At 33.9% G+C, this 22,094-nt stretch overlaps 1 protein-coding gene across 1 annotated transcript in view; it reads left to right on the top strand.

Annotated features, from left to right (window-relative positions):
* The first annotated feature begins 497 nt into the window (after nt 1-497).
* The window catches only part of LOC111507286 (uncharacterized), a 495,004-nt gene continuing 473,407 nt past the window's right edge, over nt 498-22,094 (top strand). The window contains exon 1 of the mRNA XM_074180055.1: nt 498-620. The gene's annotated coding sequence lies outside the window, so the exon portion shown is untranslated. The remainder of the gene's footprint in view (nt 621-22,094) is intronic.

Below are 22,094 nucleotides of genomic sequence, written 5' to 3' on the forward strand. Positions count from 1 at the left end.
TTTTCAAAATTCGACATTTATCATCTTCGCAAATTTGTTTTTCTAGTCGTGAACGAAAATAAAAAAATCTTTCACTAACGTTTGGAATATTATCAATAATGAATTACTTTTATCATACCATTACAAACGTGATTGTTTGGAACTATTTTAGTCTTACGGAAACCATCATATGACAGACATTTTGCTAATATAAATTTTATTGGGAAGATATACTACAAAACGCTCGAATTTTCTTTTTCGTCAAAGAATTCTTTGAATTCTTCAACAAGGTGACCTGTGTATTATTAGAAACGTATTAGATTAAAAAAAGTAAAGAAACGTAAACGCTCAATGAACTCAAGAAGGTTTCTGTCTTTAGGTCATCGGTACTATTTCATTATCCAGAAACGATTGAGACCGTTATTAGAGTCGTAAAAAGTGCACGAGTGCGCGTGCCAGAATCGTCGCGACGCTTCATAACTTCTATCCAGCCAGCGCGACGCTTCTTCAGTCGCCGCCGTGGGACACAACGTTTCGGTCGCACGAGGATCAAAAACACTTGTTGAGGGCCGGTGACGCGAAAAACTTAAATTGTTGTTGAGTGGTTCGGTTTACAGCTTTCAGAAGAGCCGCTGCTTTATGTGAGTTCGTAGCTTCGTACCACTTACTTTGAATGTTTACTCAACTTGGGAGAAGTGTGATATTTTTTGGCTGCAATGTCAACATGTATTTTTAAGAACTCATATTTCTCATCGGGATGGGCATTCTTCCAACTTGAAATGAATGTTCATTTATTTGATGAAAATGCTTCGATTTGATCACAAGAAATCTGAAATACAATTTGACTAGTACAAAATGAATTAAGTTATTGAACCTGAAAGTAAGATTTTATGAGAATTTGGATTTCATCAGAGTACACATTATTATACAATGGTACTCAATTGGTCAGTCTTGAGGAATTGAAATGAGCAGAAAAACTATTAATCATCACCTTTATACGCTCAAACAATTTTTTGTATATAGGATTACATGTTCCGTTATGCAGAAATTTGTCTTTTTCATGAAAAATATTCATTCATGTATTGTTAACAACTTGAAATTTGTTTTTTCTCATTATTTCACCATTTTCAGCAATGACCGAAAAAATCGAAAATTTGAAGTCTTTTCAGTTCTCAACTACTGCTCTCAGTTACGGGCCATTTTCATATTAGTTCCTGATCTCAAAACCATGTTCAAAGTTTTTGATTGTTGCTATGAGTAGGTAAAATTCGTACAGAATACTTTTAAGAAATATTTTTCCTTCAAGCCAACAGAAAAAACTTTTTCACAATCCATTTTTGCCAAGAAGTTGTCATTATAAGGAAATGATCTATACCTATTTCCCAAAGATAACTAAGTGTGTTCATAGCTAGAGAAATAGCCCTGCACTTTCACAAAAAAGTTTAAAAAAAATCGTTCGTTTTGGTAATTCAATAAACAATTAATCGAAGTTATTATCCAAGAGTCTAAACACAACTTCTGAAGTTCATCATGTCAATAATTTTTATAACTTTATATGTTAGAATCTACAGATCTAGATGTTCTAACATAACAGAAGTTGTGGAGGAGCAACACTCTGTTTTGGTATTGAAAATGTTACGTTCTCATTTTCATTTCATTTTTCACTGACTCAAATTGAAACCATAAAAAGCATTTACTTTCAACAATTAATCGAATTCGAATAATTTCCTTTCAAAAATCTCTTTGTCGTCTGACTGATATCTTCACGTACTGTATGGGTATATTCATTTAATTTTGCACTTCATTATATGAATGGCATTATTACTGTTACTCTCTGCCATTATGCAGATAGTACTCAAACGTTTCAATGGTTTCCACGTGATTAATTCTAATTCCATTCATTGAAACCTCCAGTTTTGATTATTTAGATAAAAAAGGATGATGGGGACCATTTCCGATTTCCTTTTTGTCACCCACGTTTATATGAGACATGACTTTATACCAGACTGTCCCAGTTTACACCCAACTGAACCATCCTACAAATTCTACCGCTGATTATGGGTAATCAATCCCAATTGCCCAAAAAAGTCAAGAAGTCGAAAAAATCAAATCATCTAAAAGAACAATTCGTTCAACTCCCTAAACTGTAGGTTAAGAGACTGACACCTTTCAGAAAACAACTACTTCCCTGACTAATATCACGAAGGGCGTTGGATTATATCCGACAGGTATCACTGCAGGCTGACCTGAACGAATTGTATTTTTAGATGATTTGATTTATAGCCAGTCTTTAAGTATGCCCACTGACTATATGTGAAAAGTGTTCTTTCCCTATAAGAGGAATTGGGCAAATTTTGGATATACAGTTGGTTACCTCGTTCACAGGCAGATGGGGCGACGACAAACCTGTTGTTTGTTGTATGCTTCAGCTTAGTTCGAGGAATGATACTCTGAAGAAATTTGATTTTCAATTATGATATACACCACCTTGCACTGACGAGTGGCCAAACAGCGCGAAACCGGTCTGCAAGTGTGTTCCAATAATTGAAAATATATTACTGCAGTTGTAACGCCAACAGCATATTCAGGAATAACTTCAGTGAAGTTCTTTTAGATGATTTGATTTATAGCCAGTCTTCAAGTATGCCCACCGACTATATGTGAAAAGTCGAAAAAAATACAAACCTGATCAACCAAAATGTAAATAGTGAATTGTATACACGCGTATGCTTCATAGCGAACTGAAGCACGCAATAATTTACCAACTGGGATGAAAAGTATAACCAAAACACAATGTGCCACTATCAAAACTACCCTCTCTTCATTATTACTTGATATCCAATCAGTAAGAAACAAAACTTATGAACTCTTGATATTTCTTGAATCACAGAATATTCCAGATTTCCTTCTTCTAACTGAACGCTGGCTAAGAGAGGATGTACCAGGTTATATTCCAAGTTATGTCATTGTATCTTATGATCTTATATTAGCGAACATTGATGATAATGGCTTTCTTTTTGCAGAACATGAATTATCCATATAATTTGCATTTACCGATGGCCTAATTCCGATGTTGAAAACTTCAAATAAACTTGAAATTCTCTTATCAATCTTACCAATTAACTCGAAGATTGTACTCACAGGTGAATTTAATATAAATTTCGACGATGGAGAGTGTATGGTGAAGCAGGACGTACATAACTTCCTGACCTCTCTAAACTTGACCATGCATGTTAGTGAATTATAAGAATAACCATGTATTCAGCCACTATCATTGACTATTGACATTGGCTCATTGACATTGGCTCAAATTTGGAAAAACAGAATATTAGTAGTAAGACTGTTCCCGCAGGCCTTTCAGACCATCAAGCTCTCATCTTCGAATTGTCACTTCAAACAGTGAATAAAAGAAGTGAATACAGATTTGAATTGAAGGGGTTATATTTTTAGGAGTGATCAATTTTTAGGAAAGAAAGTTTTTGGCCAAAGTAGAAAGCCAGAAACTTTCTTTCCTAATGAATATAGATGGAATATAACACCATGAGCAAACGTTTTGAACTTTGACGATTCAAAAACCGTGTTCCAAAACTACCTGAAAGATATATTCGAAAAATGTTATCCAAAAAAAAAGATCAAAATCAAAAATAAAGAAAAAAAGCCCTGAATAACCCAAAGTATAAAAAAATTGGCAATAAACTTGAGATCACTACTATTAAAAAATTCATAACTGATGAAATTTTCATATCATATTTCAATACATAGAGAACGATGTATAGATCACTAATGAATCTTGCCAAATAACGATATTTTGAAGACAAACTATACATTGCTGAAAATAAAGCAAAAGATAACTGGGACAATTAATAAATTACGTGGAAAAGGTAATATATAGCCTACTAATGCGGATATAGATCCTAACGTGTTAAACAACTTCTACTGTATTATAGCACAAAAAATAACATCAGAATTACAATCTATCCAACTGAGTTTATGAAAAATATAAATATTCTAGATAACTTTCACCTATTTGATACAGACACATACGAAATGAAGAAAACTATAAATAGAATAAAGAACAAAATACATCTGATTACGATGAAATATCAGTTAAAATTTCAGAAAATCTCCGAGAATACGCTTTGAATATTCTTGTTGAGGCCATTAATAAATCATTTCATTTTGGCAGATATCCTACATATCTGAAACTAGCAAAAGTCATTCCGCTCCATAAAGGTGGTGAAAGGAATGAATCGTCAAACTTCCGGCCTATATAATTGCTTCCGACAAACTCAAAAATAATTGAGAAACTGGTTAAAAAGAGAATGATCCACTTCTTAAGTAATCATAACATACTATGTGAATCTCAGTATAGATTCCAAAGCCATGAAAACACAGGCGAAGCAGTCTTCTCTTTTTTGGAAGATGCATCCATTGGTTCAAATAATAACGAATCTGATGTGGCAGTATTCTGTGATTTCTCAAAAGCGTTCGACTGCGTGAACCACTATTATTCTAACTTTAGTGATATGGCTTCAGAGGATTGTCATATAACTGGCTTCACAGTTATCTTACAGGCAGGAAGCAATTAGTAAAACTCCAAGGAAATAAATCGCATATTGAGAATAATTCATCAAGGGTACCACAAGGTTCGGTTCTGGGTCCTATCCCTTTTCTGCTTTATCTGAATCATCTGGTAACCATTGACATTAGAAAGAAGTTCACTCTTTTTGCGGATGACAACACGATCCTTTGGCTTGGGATGAATGAAGATAATCTCAGAGTCATTATAACTCTTGATCTCTATAGGGTTGAACAGTCGTGCGATTTAAACTCCTTATGTTTCAATACAAATAAAACAAACATAGTTTGCTTCAAACTCAATTTCGAAGACTTAGATACTGATAGAAAATCAAGCTATAGTTAACAAAACTCACACAAAATATTTAGGGGTATTTATAGATGATACATTAAAATCTGATAAGCATATAACAAATTTATATAAAAAATTGCATCTGGCTGTTATGCAGTTCGAGTTGTTTGTACTGAATTCAGTGTTCGTTCTACAAAAAAGAGCTGTTAGATATATATGTAAGGTAAAATCACAAGACTACTGCAAACCACTTTTCATTAGTCAGAAAAATCTAACTGTACCTTGTTTGTTCCTTTTAGAAACCGTTTGCCTAATCCACAGAAAATACTCCAACACATCAGCAAATAATGACAGACGTTACCACACGAGACAAAGTCCGAATTTACCCTTGCCAACCCCAAAATTTTCTTCGATATATGAGAGTAAGAAAATATACAACCACCTTCCAATGTGCTATAGGGCAATAACAAATTTTTAAAAAATCAGAAAATTATTTAAAAGAATACATCTGCAAAAGGCCTACTATGAATAGGAATAGAAATATTACGATGATGTATTTTAACTCTTATTATTTCAGATGTTTACATATCTGTAATGATTTATTCATTTATTATCTGTAATGGTTTATAAATTGTTTTATTTATGTGTATTCGTATATGTACATTTTTTACCCTATAATTATTGTTCATTGTATATCATAATTTCAATATTTTTTAAAAAACTTTAACATTTTTGACTCCATAAAGTTTCACTAACTTTGTCAATAAGGATTTCTTGTAAAATGAAGAATGATTGATTCATTAAAGTATAAAAGAACTGAATCGTAATGCTCTTCTTCTAAGGGATCTCAAATTTTACGCTAATTAAATATTGAAGATCTTCGACAGAACTAACTGCAATAATATTGAATGAAATCAACAGAAAATGATTTCTAAATACATTTTGGAAGTTGTCAAACAATCTCAGTGAGATGTTTGAAAAATGGAAATATTTTTCAAAGAAATTTTATACAGGATTTTGTCAGACTTGATCACCCTCAACTGTTAACAGTAAATACAAAAAAATTTATCACTCCTAAAAATATAACCCCTTGAATTCAAATACATATAGACTTGTGTATTTGTAGCCTATTTTTGTAATAACCTTCAATATTAAAAATATTTATTCTCTTCGATATTTCTGGGAGTTTCAATAATTCGATAGTGAAAAAATAAATTATTTATTTATGATTTGCCGATCTCAGTATTGCTAGTCGAGAAATGCTTATACTAATGAAGTTCGTTGCCTATCTAGATCGCTGCCTTCAATGGCCGTTTTTAGGTGTTTGCAAAAAACTAAAATGGACAAAATTCGTTTCTTGGTTCTACCATCTCCATTTCAAATGTCATGAAAATGATGTAAATTAACTTTTTGTGCTGTTTCATGTTTGTTATGATTTGATATGAGACAATATTGTCGATTCCACGGTAATTTACCAATTAAACCCGTCAACAATAGTAAACAGCTTGGTTTTTACTACTTTTATGTATCCCACTTTAAATATTGTTGTCGAGTAGATGACTTGTTTCGAAGTCCTAAATAATCACCATCAGATTTTGTTTTATTTGTGATAACTAGATTTTATCTCATTTACGTATATACAGCTGCCGGACTGAATCGTGGCCGTTGAGATAAGTATGTATGTACGATTTCTGTTTAAAAATCTGTTTAAAATGTATTTAAAATCTGTTTTTCCGTTAACCAGCTGTCGCACCCCTACGAACGACAACCCTCAGAAGTCGAAACTTGTGCGAGCTAAGGATTAACGAGGTCTTACTTTTTAACGTGTGATTCCTAACATGGGTTGGACGGTAGTAAGTGAAGATCGATCGTTCAGACTAAGGCTTGAACCACCGACCAACACGGCAGTCAATTCGAGTGAGTGAACAAAGCACCCACGCCGAACCGCTTGGCTACCGACTGACCACTAGCCATGATTCACTAGCCATGATTCACTCCGGTAGCTGTAATTGAAATCTTTCATGTTGTTTTTCCATCCATTTGAATATTCTTCTCGAAAGAAATGTAACTTGAAGACCTTCAGATTCGAATTTATCGAAAATCCAATAAACACTATAGCTTGCATTTCATTACTTCGGACTTTCATTGTTTAATATGATATAAATTGATTTGAAATCCCTGGAAGAATCTGTAAAAAATCAAAAAAATTATCTGAAAAATAACAATTAAATTAACAATATTAAACTGAAATTACAAATAAATAAAATACAAGCAGCAACCAAAAAATAAAAAAAAAATATTAACAAGAGATAAAAATTAAACATTGACAGATTCCAAACCAAGTTACTTCACGACGTTTCGATTGTATCCACAATCGTCTTCGGGTGATAACTGGGACGACTGGGGTAACTTGGTTTGAAATCTATTAATTTTTAATTTTCATTTTTTTATTTTGATGTAGTGTTAATAGTTCTTTTTTTGGTTGTTGCATGTATTTTATTCCATTGTAATTTCAGTTTTTTGCTTAGTATAATTTTCATTTTTCAGCTAATCTTTTTAATTTTTAGGAAGTCCGAACTGATGAAATGCACTAAGAAACATTGTCAACCACCTTCAAATAAACTATAGCTAGCCTTATAGACATTGATGAATTTACCAAAATCTGTGTGGATTTTGTCAAAGCTCTTAGCTGAATAATTTTTTTGTTCATTACCTGTTCTTCTGTCCAATTGAATAATGTAGGTGCCATCTTCAATGGCTCTTTTTGATCTGTCAACTGAAACTGACACTTCAAGAAGAGTACTTTAACCACGCTACTGAAGATGACTGTCGCAATTGCAGTTGAAACGTTTCTAGATCATAACCAAAGAAGATCACGGCAACTCTCAGAAGCCAATCAAAACTTTATTCTGTTAAATGTATTCATTTGTAAATGTCTTTATAGACGAAACTGCAGTAACGTTAGTTACAAATACAAGTAGTATAAAAACATACGAAGTTTTAATTCTCAATTTTCATGATGATCTCGCACTCGCACACGTAGTAATTGCATCGCCATTGCATTCACCAGTTTTTCAGTTAGTACTAATCTTCAAAAGATAACTGTTGGAACTTCATGATATTCAACTTCAACAGTGAGTATTATATTATATATAGCGTTATTGGAGCGTTTGAAGGCCGAAATTCCGGAAAAATGAACCCATTTAAAGAGAAAGAAAGTGTTGTTTCTTTAAGACAATGCACAGTGTCACAAATGGATGAAAACGATGACGAAATTGCTCCCGTATATACCCTATATTACTTTTCGGTATATACCTGTATATACCGGAAAGTAATTTTCATTCAATAACGGGTCAGTGTATTAATACATTATTTTTCTATTCAATCAGTGTTGAAATATTTCATTTGTCTAGTTATTTATAGTGAAAAAATATTTCAAAAAAGCGTCCAGCACAATTTTTCTCACCGAAAGCCGTTTTTATCTACCAAGTTTTTTCATTTTCTTTCCACCAGATGAAGTTCGTCACTCGTTTCATTGTTTTTTCTCTAGAAATTGTCTTCAGTATCCGGGTTTGATTTATTTCAGTATTTCGAATGAAGAATTTGATATTAATTCGTTAGTATTGATCAGAAACGGAGAAAATTTATTATTAGAAGGAAAGCGTATTCTGAAATTAGTTTCCTACATTAATTTTCTTCGAATTCAAGAATAAAAGTGAAAGAATAAATCTCTGAATTGAAGGGGTTATATTTTTAGGAGTGATTAATATTTTGGGAAAGTTTTTGGCTTTCTACTACTCCATCTTTATACAAAAAAAGGATGTGGAAATTTTACAAAGAAAGGAAGGAAGTAATCAATTTGAAAATGAGTAACTCTATACATGGATGTGTAGATCATGCAAAGAAGTAACTTCCAGACACAAACTGAAAAAAAGTCCTCCTGAAACAGCTACTTTCATATAAACATTGAATAACACGAAAGAAAAAAAAATTCTTTCGAAACAAACAAAAGATACTTTTCTCTACTCAGTTTGAATTTCAAACATTCGTTGTGGAATAAAAATCAAATGTCATTCAAATGAGTTCTACTTTAAATGACTGGTAACAAATTGCACTTACATGGAACACTGTCATCCTCACTGGTATACATCGATGTTTCGCCTTAAGGCACTTGCCGTAAGGCTCTTCAGTACCAAATTGGATAACATTATAGAAAATTCACACAATTCATTCATGAATTACGATTTTTCAATGTCATGGCTTGATCTGCTTATGTCATCGATGATATCGTAATGACATTCATTCACCTATTTGATTTAATCCCAGCCAAGAGGAATCTTATTTGAATTGAAGGGGTTTTATTTTTAGGAGTGAATACTATTTTGGGTTAATTGATATTTTTATATAGAATTACTCATTTCTTTCTTTGAAAGATTTTCTCATCCTTTTTTTGTATCAAGATGGAGTAGTAGAAAGCCAAAAACCTTCTTTCCCAAAAGTCAGTAAAATGACATCAACGCAGTGCGAAATGACCAAAACGATATTTGTCGTGGAGTTTTCAGATTCTGGCGAGACGAATATCGTCAGAAAAGAGGAGGAAAAACGGATAAAATATCGAGATTTTCTCTTCAAACTTTGCAGACTTTATCTAGATCACTCTGTCAAGATGGTTGTTCTGATTATTGGAGTCCTTGGTGGAATGATGTGCTCTCTACTCTCGAATCTTAGAATCATACCGGCTTGCCGCACTAAGGCAGAAATCTCAGCCGCACAGATGCAAAAGGTTGTCATTCTTGGCTCACTGCGCTTATTCAGGGCACATGATTCTCGGATCCAATGATCACTTACCCCACGGTGTTGGAAGTGGTCATTTGTTGATAATGCTTGCGCGCCCTCCCGAATATGTCGGGGCTTCGGGGGATAGGGTCTGACCAGCGCACACTACGGTGAAAATAATAATAATGATAATAATGATACCACTTTGGCGAACTCGCTTCACCGTAACATCCGGTCAAGCCAGAGTCCAAACAGGGTGGGTCACTTTCAGAAGGGGTATATTTCAGGGCGATTCCCTTAGTCCCCTTCTCTTCTGCATCTCACTTTCGCCATTATCCGTTGCGCTCAGAAATACTCGAGGATATAGCTGTGGCACCCCCCGAAACGGAGGCACAAGGTCACCCATTGATTTTATATGGATGATCTTGAACTCTATGCCTCTGGAGAGAAAGATATCCATCAATCTTTGAGGGTGGTGGAAGAGTACACGCATGCCATCGGTATGAAATTCGGGATAGACAAATGTGCAAGGGTCCATCTCAAAAGAGGACGATGCGGGGACTACGAAGAAACAGCAGTGGTGATTTCTCTTCGCGGCAAGTATCAGCACAAACTTTTACATATCTGGTCGGGGGAGAATAAAGTTTCTGCGAAAAATATGCTTGTCATTCCAATCTTGATCTACTCGTTTGGAGTAGTAAAGTGGACTCAGGAGGAGCTGTATCAACTCGACGTAAATACCTGAAAAAATGATGCATCTCTATAGGAGTTTGCATCCCAAATCGTCCGTTCCAAGGTTGTACTTCCCCCGGCAACAGAGAGTTTGGAGCGTCTACATGACAGAATGGTACTGGATGTAGCCTGTAGAGTCGTCAGGAGTTTGAAACCCCTTCTGTGCATGATCAACGACAGCTGCCCTAGCAGCTGAAGAACTTGGTTTAGTTTTCGACACTGAACGAGGTGATCACAACTCTTGTCTTCGAGTTGGAACCCGTTCAGCAAAAAGCTCATATAAAAGCCGCAGAGATCACCTTACCTCTGCGGAAACACAAGGATAGGCCAATACATGGCGGTCTTCTTCAATAACATTGAATACCTTGTCTTATCAAAGAGCCTGACTTTCACTTTCCTCAGTTCGTGTGGGCTGAAGTCGGAAACTGAAGGGTTCATCATGGCTTGCCAGGATGGTGTCTTCAACACTTCAGTCTACCGCAGTCGCGTAATGGGTATAGAGGTTCCTGTATAATGTGCAGGGCCTGCCGCGAGGCGTCCAAAACCCTAATGCACTTGCTATCAGCATGACCAGCATATGCGGCTCCGGCCTATATTCCACTCTGTTAAGATGGAGTTTAAAGAGATGGAGAATGTTCAACCAATCGAATAAATTGACTTGACTGCTTGAATGAAATATATTTTTGAATATTCTTTTCAGACAACCGTGTAACAGATATCATCGGCCAAAGAATTGATTTGTGTTTCATCGTTTCGAAATAAAATAAAAATTTGTTCATCTGAAATCACAGACCATCTACAATTTCTATCTGAAAGTGAAGATTATATATGCACTAACACCCTCAACTGAATTTCCATTACAGTCATTAAATTTCCACTTAGAGGCGTTAAACGGGTATGTTAATAATCACATTAATGGTGTTAACAACGATGAAATGTGGTAGTGGATCTGTACAGGAACTTTCAAAATTAACTGGTACGTCAGCTTTGTGTGTACTAATTTAGGGAAGTAGCTTAGAACTAGCTCAATTTCCATTACGTTTTTTATATATAAATGATGTTTCACGAAAGAAAATCTCAACAATCATTAAATTTTTTAGATCCAGATATAGAACATTCAAATTCATCAAGGGTTGTGGATTTTTTATCTAATCTGAACAAATATTACAACAAAATAAGGATTTATTTGTTTTTCTGATATGAATAAACTCAACAACTACTCAACTAATTTTGAAAATAATTCTTGCTATAGCTACATCATTAGCGACTTACATGGGCTGCATGATATTTTTGAAAAATCAGATCCCCATGAAAATTCCAATTATATAACCCGAAATATCAGGAATTTGACTATGAAAAGTCAACTCTTCAGCTAGCGCGGCTCGAAAAGCGCCTATATGATGTTCAATACTGATATGATAATTTATTGATGAGAAAATATCCAGTAGCAATCACTAGGAGGCAGATTTATGAATATGGATGAGACGAGAGAAAAGCAAAGAGTATGAGAAAGAGCTAGATGAAACAAACATGCCTTCATAACCTCAAAATTTACCTAGACAATGAATATCGTAGAATAGCAACAAAAGAAATAAAAAAATAGAAGATGAAAGATGACAAAACTTCACAGTTGAGGAGCAAGAACTGACTCAAAAAATAAGAAATGAAGAAAATTTGAGGATATATTGGGTTGATACAAAAGTTTTGTCCGTTTTGATGTCATATGCTTTTGTAGCTCCAATAAATAATAATTGTTCTGTGGCATGGTATATATTGATCGAAATATAATTCTATACAATGATGCTTTTAGTTTTTTTCCAAATTTCAATTTCTTGACTCATTTCAGCTAATTTACTCTATGACGTTAAGCAATTTTCGTCCTATTTTTCTTTACGAATTCAAATTGGACCAAAGTGCTGCCATAACAACCCGATAAATTAACTAGGAATTTGGCAATGGTAGTATTATCAAACGCGTTCGTCTGCGAAATTTCGTTTCGGAGATTTTAGCCTCGAAGATGAGCCCCGAAGCGGGTGACCTACAGTAATCCAGGACGATAATTTGAGGATACTGGAGATAAGAGATGTTCAGGACAATGGTTGGACACCGATGAGCTACCCAGGCACTTCCCAAAGGAAAAAATTCACCAAAATAGACAATGGTTACTGAATGGTGGCTACTATAACTTTCTTCAACCGGGCCAAACCATAACAGCAGATTTCTATGGTGAGAAAACCGACAAAATGTACCGAAAATTGCGTCAGCAGCAGCTGACACTGAACAACAGAAGAGGTCTATGGTGAGGAAATCGGCAAAATGTACCGAAAATTGCGTCAGCAGCAGCTGGCACTGAACTACAGAAGAGGTCCGACCCTACCGTACGAGAACGCCTGTCCGCACCTTTCAAAATCACTGTCCAAAAATTAAACATATTGAGCGTCGAAATTCTGCCTCACCCACCAAACTCCCCATACCTTTCGTCAATTGACCACCATCTTTTCACCATCTTCGATAACTCAGCAGTAGAAACTTCGCCAATCAAGACCAAGCAAAAGACCTTCGTTGACTGTATCGAATCTCGAGCACCCAATTTTCATGCGGACGAAATGAAACGACGTGTGTTACGTTGGCAAATTTGCACTGATTCGAATGACCCAACTTCACGACACTGTTTTTTCTCGAGTGTGAGCAAACTCGGCATTCATGTTGCACACAGCTTTCTGGTGTCCAAACTTTTAGATAATATACGATCCACTGAACTTTTTCAAATGTTCTAAGTATAGTAATGAAACTGTTGTATGAATTATTACATATTTCGTAGCCGATACAACCACCTGTTTAGCAACTACTTAGTTTTATTAAGTAACAATACTTCTGTGTTTATTTTTCACTACCTTCATATGGGGTTTCAGAGAGATTTCGAATACTTCAATAGTTCAACAAATTTAGAGGAAACATGATATGAATGATAATTTACTTCCTTCAACCTGACTTCACAAGGGTGTTGTCATCATATTTCGTATTTCAAATCAATGCTGAATTTCACACATAAACTTGCTTTTCGAAGCACTTCGTTCATTGTCAGAAATCGTTTCAAATCCGTTTGGTAGGTTTAAAAATAATCGAGTTCTGACAGGCCGACAGACAGAAAAATATACAGTGCACTCCATTTAAAACGAGCCACCCTCAATAACTTTTGGAACAATAATGTTCAGAAAAAATGAAAAAACTTTTCAACAATAGTATACAGGGGGACACATTTTGACATATTGACATTTGATCTAACTTTCCCTATCGCACCCCCAGAGCATGTCACAATTTTTTTTCAAATGAATCAATTGTTTTGCATTATCAGATATTCCGTGATGAACAGATTTCAACACAGTAGAATATATTATGGTTTCAAGCTCATAGTTTGGAAGCTAAAAATTATATGAGTTGAATACGAATGAACTTCTGTACGATCTATTACCTAGGATTCATAGGTGTTTTTTTTTGAAGTATACTTCAGAAAAGTCTTATTTTGCCTAGTTAAGTTTGAATTTGATATTGTCTTTATTTTGTATTTGTCTCTATCTACAATAACGATTATCTACCAGGTGAAGTTACAATTGGTGTTTCTGTTTTTGCGAATTCTTGAGAAGCAATGGTTTATACGCTTTGAGAACGGATTGAAATAGTGAGTTTGTACTACCAGAACGGAAATGATGCTATGTTCAATGATAATCTTCCAGGAATAAATGTACGACACATTTCGGAATTATTGAACAAATGTATGGAAACTAGATACGGAGGTTGGTGAAAACGTTTTTTGGAAATTTACTACAGATTTTTTTTTTCTTCTCATTGTCCAGTCATCAGATTTTGATTCAAGAATTAATAAAAAATATCTTTTTCTGATTCATTGCTTCCATATTTGTCTCTAGAACGAATATTTCAAAATATGACCTGTATAATTGTTGATCTGTTTTTATGTTTTTCCTGCAAATCATTGTTTCAAAAGTTATTCAGGGTGGCTCATTTTCAAATAAAATAATTTGTAGCTCCCGAACCATGAGCTTCAGACCATATTATTTATACTTTGTTGAAATCTGATCATCATGGAGCATCTGATAATGCGAAACAATATAGGGTGATCCATTGAAAAAAATTGTTAACATGCTCTGTTGACGTGTTTCTTTATTTTTCCTGAAAATCATTGTTGCAAAAGTTATTCAGAGTGGCTCGTTTTGAATGGAATGCACTATATACACGTGGCGGCAAAAACATTGCTTTATTTTGATGGTGTGAGCAAATACAACTACAGCTCTCTACTAATGCACCATAAGTAAATTTTTATTATAAGAATATATTGCAAAGCTCTGATGTGAACGGCTCATTGATTCTCTTGTAGTTGAACAATACACATATTGGAGAAAAATACTGCCTAAAAAATTAATAAGAGTCCGATTAGGATCAAAGTTATGTATTGCGTATAACGATTATCACAGGTCATTCTATAATCAGATTCAGATGGCTAAATTCCTCTGCATGATTTTCTCATACGTGTTCATATTTTTATGATTGGTTCTGACTTTACCTATATGACGTTATGTGAAGTTCTGGTGCTGAAACTGAAGACGCATGTCTCGAAAAGAATTATGATGAAAATTTCTTTCTGAAACTATTTCACGGACGGTTTTCTCGGACATAACGGAAGAGACAATTCAATTTGTACGAAGGTAAAAGTGGAGAGTAACGTTCCGGAAATATCATGCCAATGAACCGTGTGTTTGAGAATATGACATTCGAAGGACTGAAAGATAAAGAGAAGCTATATGACCAAAACAAACTTCGGGATGAAAGCTGATTATAGTAGTTTATAATGATGATAGTGAAGATGAGAATGTTTGTCGACCCGTTCATGTGTGTATCAATTTTTTTCAATTTTCTCCGGATTGAGTTGGATATCGATTCGAAATCTCACAAGTTTATTGCCTCACGACCTTGAGATCGCTCGATTTTGAGTGAAATGGAAAAATGGGAAATCTGGCAATTTCTTTTTTTTTCTGAAATTCGACTGATGCGTTCATAGATTTTTAAAGCTGGGGATAGAAGTGATGTGGCAAATCACAGACCAATATCACTTGTAACAAGCCTGGCTAAAGTATTACAAAAGATGGTGAAAGCGAGAGTTTACAAATTCCTGGAAAAACATCATTCACTTTCGAACTCAAATCACGAAAAATATAGCAAATTGGATTAAAGAATCATTTCGAATATTCAATTTATTCTTCAATCCTCAATCTGTACAACTGCAATTTATTATTAAAAAAAAAACGATTCCTACATAAATACATCTTTCTAATATTGCTACTGAATTCAAACGTTATAGGCAGGCTTGGGTGATCTGTTGAATCTTCCAAAACTTGAGAGGAAAGTTCAATGAGGTCAAGTATAGACAGAATTGATTGTTCTTGAACTGATCCAACAAAAGCTTCTGAGATAATACCATTAACCATATGATAAAATTTAATGAAATAAAATGAAAAGCATTTGATTTTTTCGCAAAAATATTAATTCATTTTGTTTGATACTTTCAGCAACAGTATTAACTCCAGATAATAGTTTCTGTGAAGAATACTTGAAGTTGAAATGAAAAACTGTGTCATCAAATTCAATATTTTCGTTCCCATTTCATTTATAGTCACTTTTTAAATGATTTCTATAAAGTCTTGAAAGAGTAGATGGATTGTAGTTCTTTCTTTTCAATACCTCCACCCATTTTTTTCTCAACATTTTATCATTTCGGAACCTAAACTCATTATATGAAATAACTCACCTATAAACCAATGCGCTTTCTATTTTCTTGTGCCTTTTCACACAATTGAAATCAGCACAAGAATGAACCATATTAATATTCAAATATTATCTCCAAAACACTTTTAAAACACACACAAACTAAACTCGATGAAAAAACGAATTTTTCCAACGCAAGCTATCAGTACAAAAAAAGGAGAAACTCAATGTTGCAAAAACAAGCAGAATGGATCCGATATGACATACATTTTTAATTCCAAATAAACCGATAAATTGCGATGTGGGTAGGTACTCCATTTTCCTGAGAATATAAACGATCAATGAATTTTTCATTCATTTTTTTAAGCCAGCAAACAAATAAACATACAATAATAAGATTGCTCGAATCCACGGATTAAGCATGAAAATGAACAATAATATTTCCCTTGATAACTAATATAGTACAAGTTATATCTGAATATGATTCTAAATAGAATTTAACGAGCTGTATTTTCAAATGGTTTTTAAATGCTCATGAACCCTAATAAAATAAATCAATAATGTATTCATGCCACCCACCAAAAATAAGAAATTCAACGTTACTGGTATATTAGCCATATTGTCATCCAGTCAACCAGCGCACTCTGTACTGTATGCGACAAATAATTTCAAAATGAATGTTGAGTCTAGTTTTGTTAAAGCTGACTCCATCAACTTACCAAGAGTTGATTTTGAAATGATCGATGAATTTGACTTCAAAAATTTGCAATACTTTGGTATCGAAATGAAGAATGTAAAATTGAAACGGTAGGTGGTACACTCAGGAGGTCCCTTTTATTTATATGACATTCATTTCAACTTTGTCTTTTATCGAAGGATGGAAAGTTTTTATTTAATTTTTATTATAGATCTCTCAGAATTTCGATTTTTGGATCACTGAAAAACGTTTTGTCTGGTATGGATCATCTGTTTATACAACTAAGTATAAAACATTATTCAACCATTTTGGTGGTAGTAATGGTAAAATTCAATCCAAAAATAACCTGAAAAAATATTTTTCGGAATGTAAACTGATGACACGGAATATGCCACAATATAGGCACCCGCCTGGACCTACCTTTTACAAAAAAACCTTCTTTAATTAGATAATTGTAACAGTTGTATCCACACTGAGCTGAAAACAATAACATATTAAATATTATTAATATTAAAAACCAATACACTTGGCAACTCCGCTCTAGACACGATCAATTTTATTGGTCAACAGACCCGCGGCCAATTTAAATTCTCACTTTTCGAATTGTTGTTTTTTCTGCAAATATAAAGAGATATTTTGACTGATTAGGCTTGAAAAGTATAATATACCCCCAACTCGATTGGTGTATAGGCAAACCAGTATCATTTTCCATACCATGAAACAAACCCATTGATTCGCAATAACACCAGCAAATTGAATTAAATATTTGGGTATAATGTTGGATCGTTCTTTCAGATGGAAAACTCATGTGGACTACTCAACAAATATATGGAGGTGTATTTTATATAGGTTTAAAAAAATTGTTGAATTCTTGAATAGAAATGAGAGAGTAAAAGTCTATCACAGTTTGGTAAAAATAAAAAAAAAGTATGTTACACCAATTATGAACAAAAGCATCGGACAGAGAAGTTATTTGTACTTAGGGACTAAATTATACACCTTTCCAGATAAAGTGAAAAATGAAAATACACTCAAAAGGTTTAAGACTGAAGTTGAAAGTTATGATATGAGCAAGCCAAAAGGGAAGATAGGTACATGAACTAATTGACAATCCTTGATTGATAATTAACTGATTACATACATTGGTTGTGATGTCATATTTGTGCAATGATGTTTCTTATCTTATGTGATATATTTTTTTTTCTGTTACATATTGAATCATTATATATAACATTCACTGAAATCTTCCAATGTGCTTTCGTTCGTTAGATATGTTAAGATATAATTATTGATTAACATCTTATATATTTCAACTATAGATTTTATTTCATTCTTTAATTGCCTCACCACGTATAAACTATCGTCCAGATAGTTCAACTATATATTTCAACTATAGATTTTATTTCATTCTTTAATTGCGTCACCACGTATAAACTATCGTCCAGATGGTTTCTGTGGTTTCATATGTGTTTATTGAAGTGTTTTCTATTTTAACTTGTACCCGTACCATATTTATCTATTTGAAAAATCTGCGGTCGCCCTTATACGAACGACAACTCTCAGAAGTTGAGAAACTTGTGCGAGCTGAGGACTAACGAGGTCTTACCTTTTAACGTGTGATTCCTAACATGGTTATGTTATTGAACATTGATTCATCCATTCATTCTTTCATTTCTCATGTACTCATGTATAGTATTGAGAAGACCTTGGTCCCAACCGTAGCAGCTCCAGAAGTAGTGGATATTCTATAACTTCCTGGATCAACGAAACTTACCAAACTATCCCGATTGGGAATATTATCATATTTTATCTTTTTCCAGGTGTTTAACAATAAAATCTATTAGTTTTAATACTATTCATTCTCGACTCACAATATTTCCTGCAGACTATTAGATATACGATTAAAATGAACTGTCGTAATCCATCTATCTAAAAATAATCACCAAGCGCAACTTTATGTGAATAAAAAGCAGTAATATAATCTGAAATATCATTCATGAATCTGATTATCCTCGATACAGTTGTCTATTTTGAGCTGCACGAAATTTTTGGAGTTTAGAATTGGGTTAACTCAATACAGCTTGCATGCCAAGCAATCTCCTGAGAACTCCAAATGGACTATTTGCGGAAAATATTCAAACAGAAATGTCCCTTTTCATCTAGATAAATAGATATTTTGGAATATGTGTATGTTTCGGTATTTCTCGGTTATGAGGGCCGTGTCCGATTCACAAACTTCCATTTTTTTGGAAGTTAATATGCACATCCAAAGTATGTTATGATAATCATAATCTGTAATAATAGAAAAGTTGCATGCTATTTTATTGTGAATATTTATTGAAGGAGACAAAGCTGAAAAAGCCTTGCAGCGTGTTGGAGATGCTTGTCCAAAAATGAATTTATTCCGTCAATCGGAAATTGATATCATGTTTTTTTTATATTTGTGAAATGTTATCTTTCGGTATATACCAAATCGGATGGTAACAGGCAACTGGTAGGTTGATCCTTTTTGATTCAATGTCTTCCGATATTTCGATCTGTTGATCTCATATATAGCGTCTTCTTTGAGTACAGTTTCAATTACAATTTTGATTCAGACCTAACCACTGATAAAATCTATAAAAGATCTGGTGTTGAATCACAAATGCTTCATTTTTGGGCTCTGGTTTCATCTGGTTGCCTTACCGTGAAAGCTGCAGTAGAAGACAGAAGATGAATCTCATTCGGCAGTCGATATCGTAGTTTGGCTAGTATACCTTCATTGAGTCTTCTGGCCTTTCTATAGATGGCGTCTTTGTACGGAAAGATATAATCATCGTCAACTACTTTTGTATCATTGCAAATCCAAGATGGCCATAGCCACAATATGGTGGATTACAAATATTTTCACAACTATCTCAATATGTATCAAATGGCACGGCTTGATTAGTAAAACAGAAGTACACTTTGAAAACGATGCAAATTCAAGACTGCTGCAGCTACAAAATGGCAAATTACATATTTCTCCACAACTACCTCAATATTGGTATCAAATTACACAGTCTGACTAGTGGAATAGTAGTACACTTTGGAAAAGATACTAATTCAAGATGGCTGCAACTACAAAATGGCGGAATATATATTTTTCCTCAACTACCTTAATATGATTATGAAGTGACAGGGCTTGGTCAGTCGAATAGAAGTACACTGAAAACTGGCAGATTATACATTTCTACACAACTATCTCAATATGGATAATGAATTACACAGCTTGACTAGTAAAATATTGGTACACTTTGGAAAAAAAGCAAATTCAAGATGGTCGCAACTACAAAATGGTGGAAATCCACAACTGCCTCAATATGAATATGAAATAATAGGGCTTGGTTAGTAGAATATAAGTACACTTCGAAAAAGATGCAAATTAAAGATGGCTGCAGCTAAAAAATGGCAGATCATATATTTATCCATAACTATCTCAATATGGGTATTAAAATACACAGCTTGACTAGTAGAATATTGGAACACTTTGGAAAAAATGCAAATTCAAGATGGCCGCAACTACAAAATGGCGGAATACATATTTTTCACAACTATATCAATATGAATATTAAATTAGGAGGACTGTACTTGTAGAATAGTAGTACACTTTGGAAAAGATGAAAATTCAAGATGGCCGCAGCTACAAAATGACGGAAATTCAAGTTTTTTCACAACTAGCTCAATTTGGATATCGAATGATAGGGCTTGACTAGTAGAATACAAATACACTTTTCAAAAGATGCAAATTCAAGATGGCTGCAGCTACAAAATGGCAGATTACATATATCTACACAACAACCTCAATATAAATACCAAATGACAGGTTTCGACTAGTAGAACAGTAGTACACTTTGAAAAAGATGCAAATTCAAGGTGGCTGCAGCTACAAAATGGCGGATTACATATCACCTTGTAATACTGAGGCACTACATGAACTATACAGAAGAAGAAGAATTGACTGAAAAAATTAGAAATTGATGAATTGAGAATAAAATAAGTAAAGAAAACATTTTTATTGAACCGTTTTATTGAAAAAAAAAGATAATGATGATGTAGATGATGTACTAAAAATTGAAAAATAATTCGGAAGGTCCTAAATCGCAGTCATCACACCACTTTCCTCAATAATCTACGGTACTGATCAGATACAAAATTGATGAAATTGTTGGGCGTAGTATTTACATATTTACTCAGGTTACACCACGCCCAACGATTTTATTATTTTATTATCTGATCAGTACCGTAGATTGCTGAGGAAAGTGTTATAATGACTGCTACCTAGAGCCTTTCGAGTTATTTTGTAGTGTATTTTGTAGTACATTATTGACTATTACCTTTTTTTTCACACATATAATCATTCATCATTTTTTTTTCACCTATATTATTCACAATCAGAAAAAAAATAAATCAACTTTCGTAGCTTTATACACCTGATGGAAATGTGATATTCTTCGCGTTCATTTCAAGCGTGCCTGATTGCAATCACTTCATTGTGCGATATGGATGGAAACTATAATTGAAAATGTTCGGTGTTGATATTCTCAGTCATTTCACTCGTTAATTGAGTAACTATTTCTGCTGGGTAACATGATAGTTATTTTTACCATTCATATCTCATTATCCCAATGTGATCATTTTACGATATCAAAGAGATGAGTTTTTCTTCAATCACTAGTTCATAGATCATAGATCATGAGATGTGAACTTTTTAATACGTTCTTACTGCCTATTTGCATATGGCATTACTCTTACCAAACAAATACCCTCAGTGGAAGCCATTAAAAACAATCTCTTTACTTCACTGTACTCCACTTCACTCGATTCTATTTTGTAGTATTCAGTGCCTTCGATAGCTCATTCTCGACATTTTGAACTTTTTTGTCAAGATGTTGATATTCCAAAATTTTCCAGATATTTTTCAGTAACCATAGCTCCAGAAGTTCTTGGAATGATCATCTACTGTGGTTATTTGGATCAGTTTTCTTTTCGTCTAATGTGCCTTCAGTTGTTGCCATTCATTCATTGTTTATTCAATTTGTCTTCTTTAACAATTCCTTGTTTTTTACTTTCGTTTTTCTTTCAGCTCCCAACTTAGCTTCTGGTCCTTGAATCATAATACATTGTTCTTCTATTAGGAATTCAATCTTCGATCTGCTTTCTCATTTTGTTGTTATATATGGGTTCTTTATAACAGTGGATTCACCCAATAATACAGTATTGTCTGACCTGGCTTTGTTTGTA

This window comes from Leptinotarsa decemlineata, unplaced genomic scaffold, assembly GCF_025532065.1.
Source record: "Leptinotarsa decemlineata unplaced genomic scaffold, Ldec_3_MD MMD2_tig00026282_RagTag_RagTag, whole genome shotgun sequence".
In the NCBI taxonomy this organism is placed as follows: Eukaryota; Metazoa; Arthropoda; class Insecta; order Coleoptera; family Chrysomelidae; genus Leptinotarsa; species Leptinotarsa decemlineata.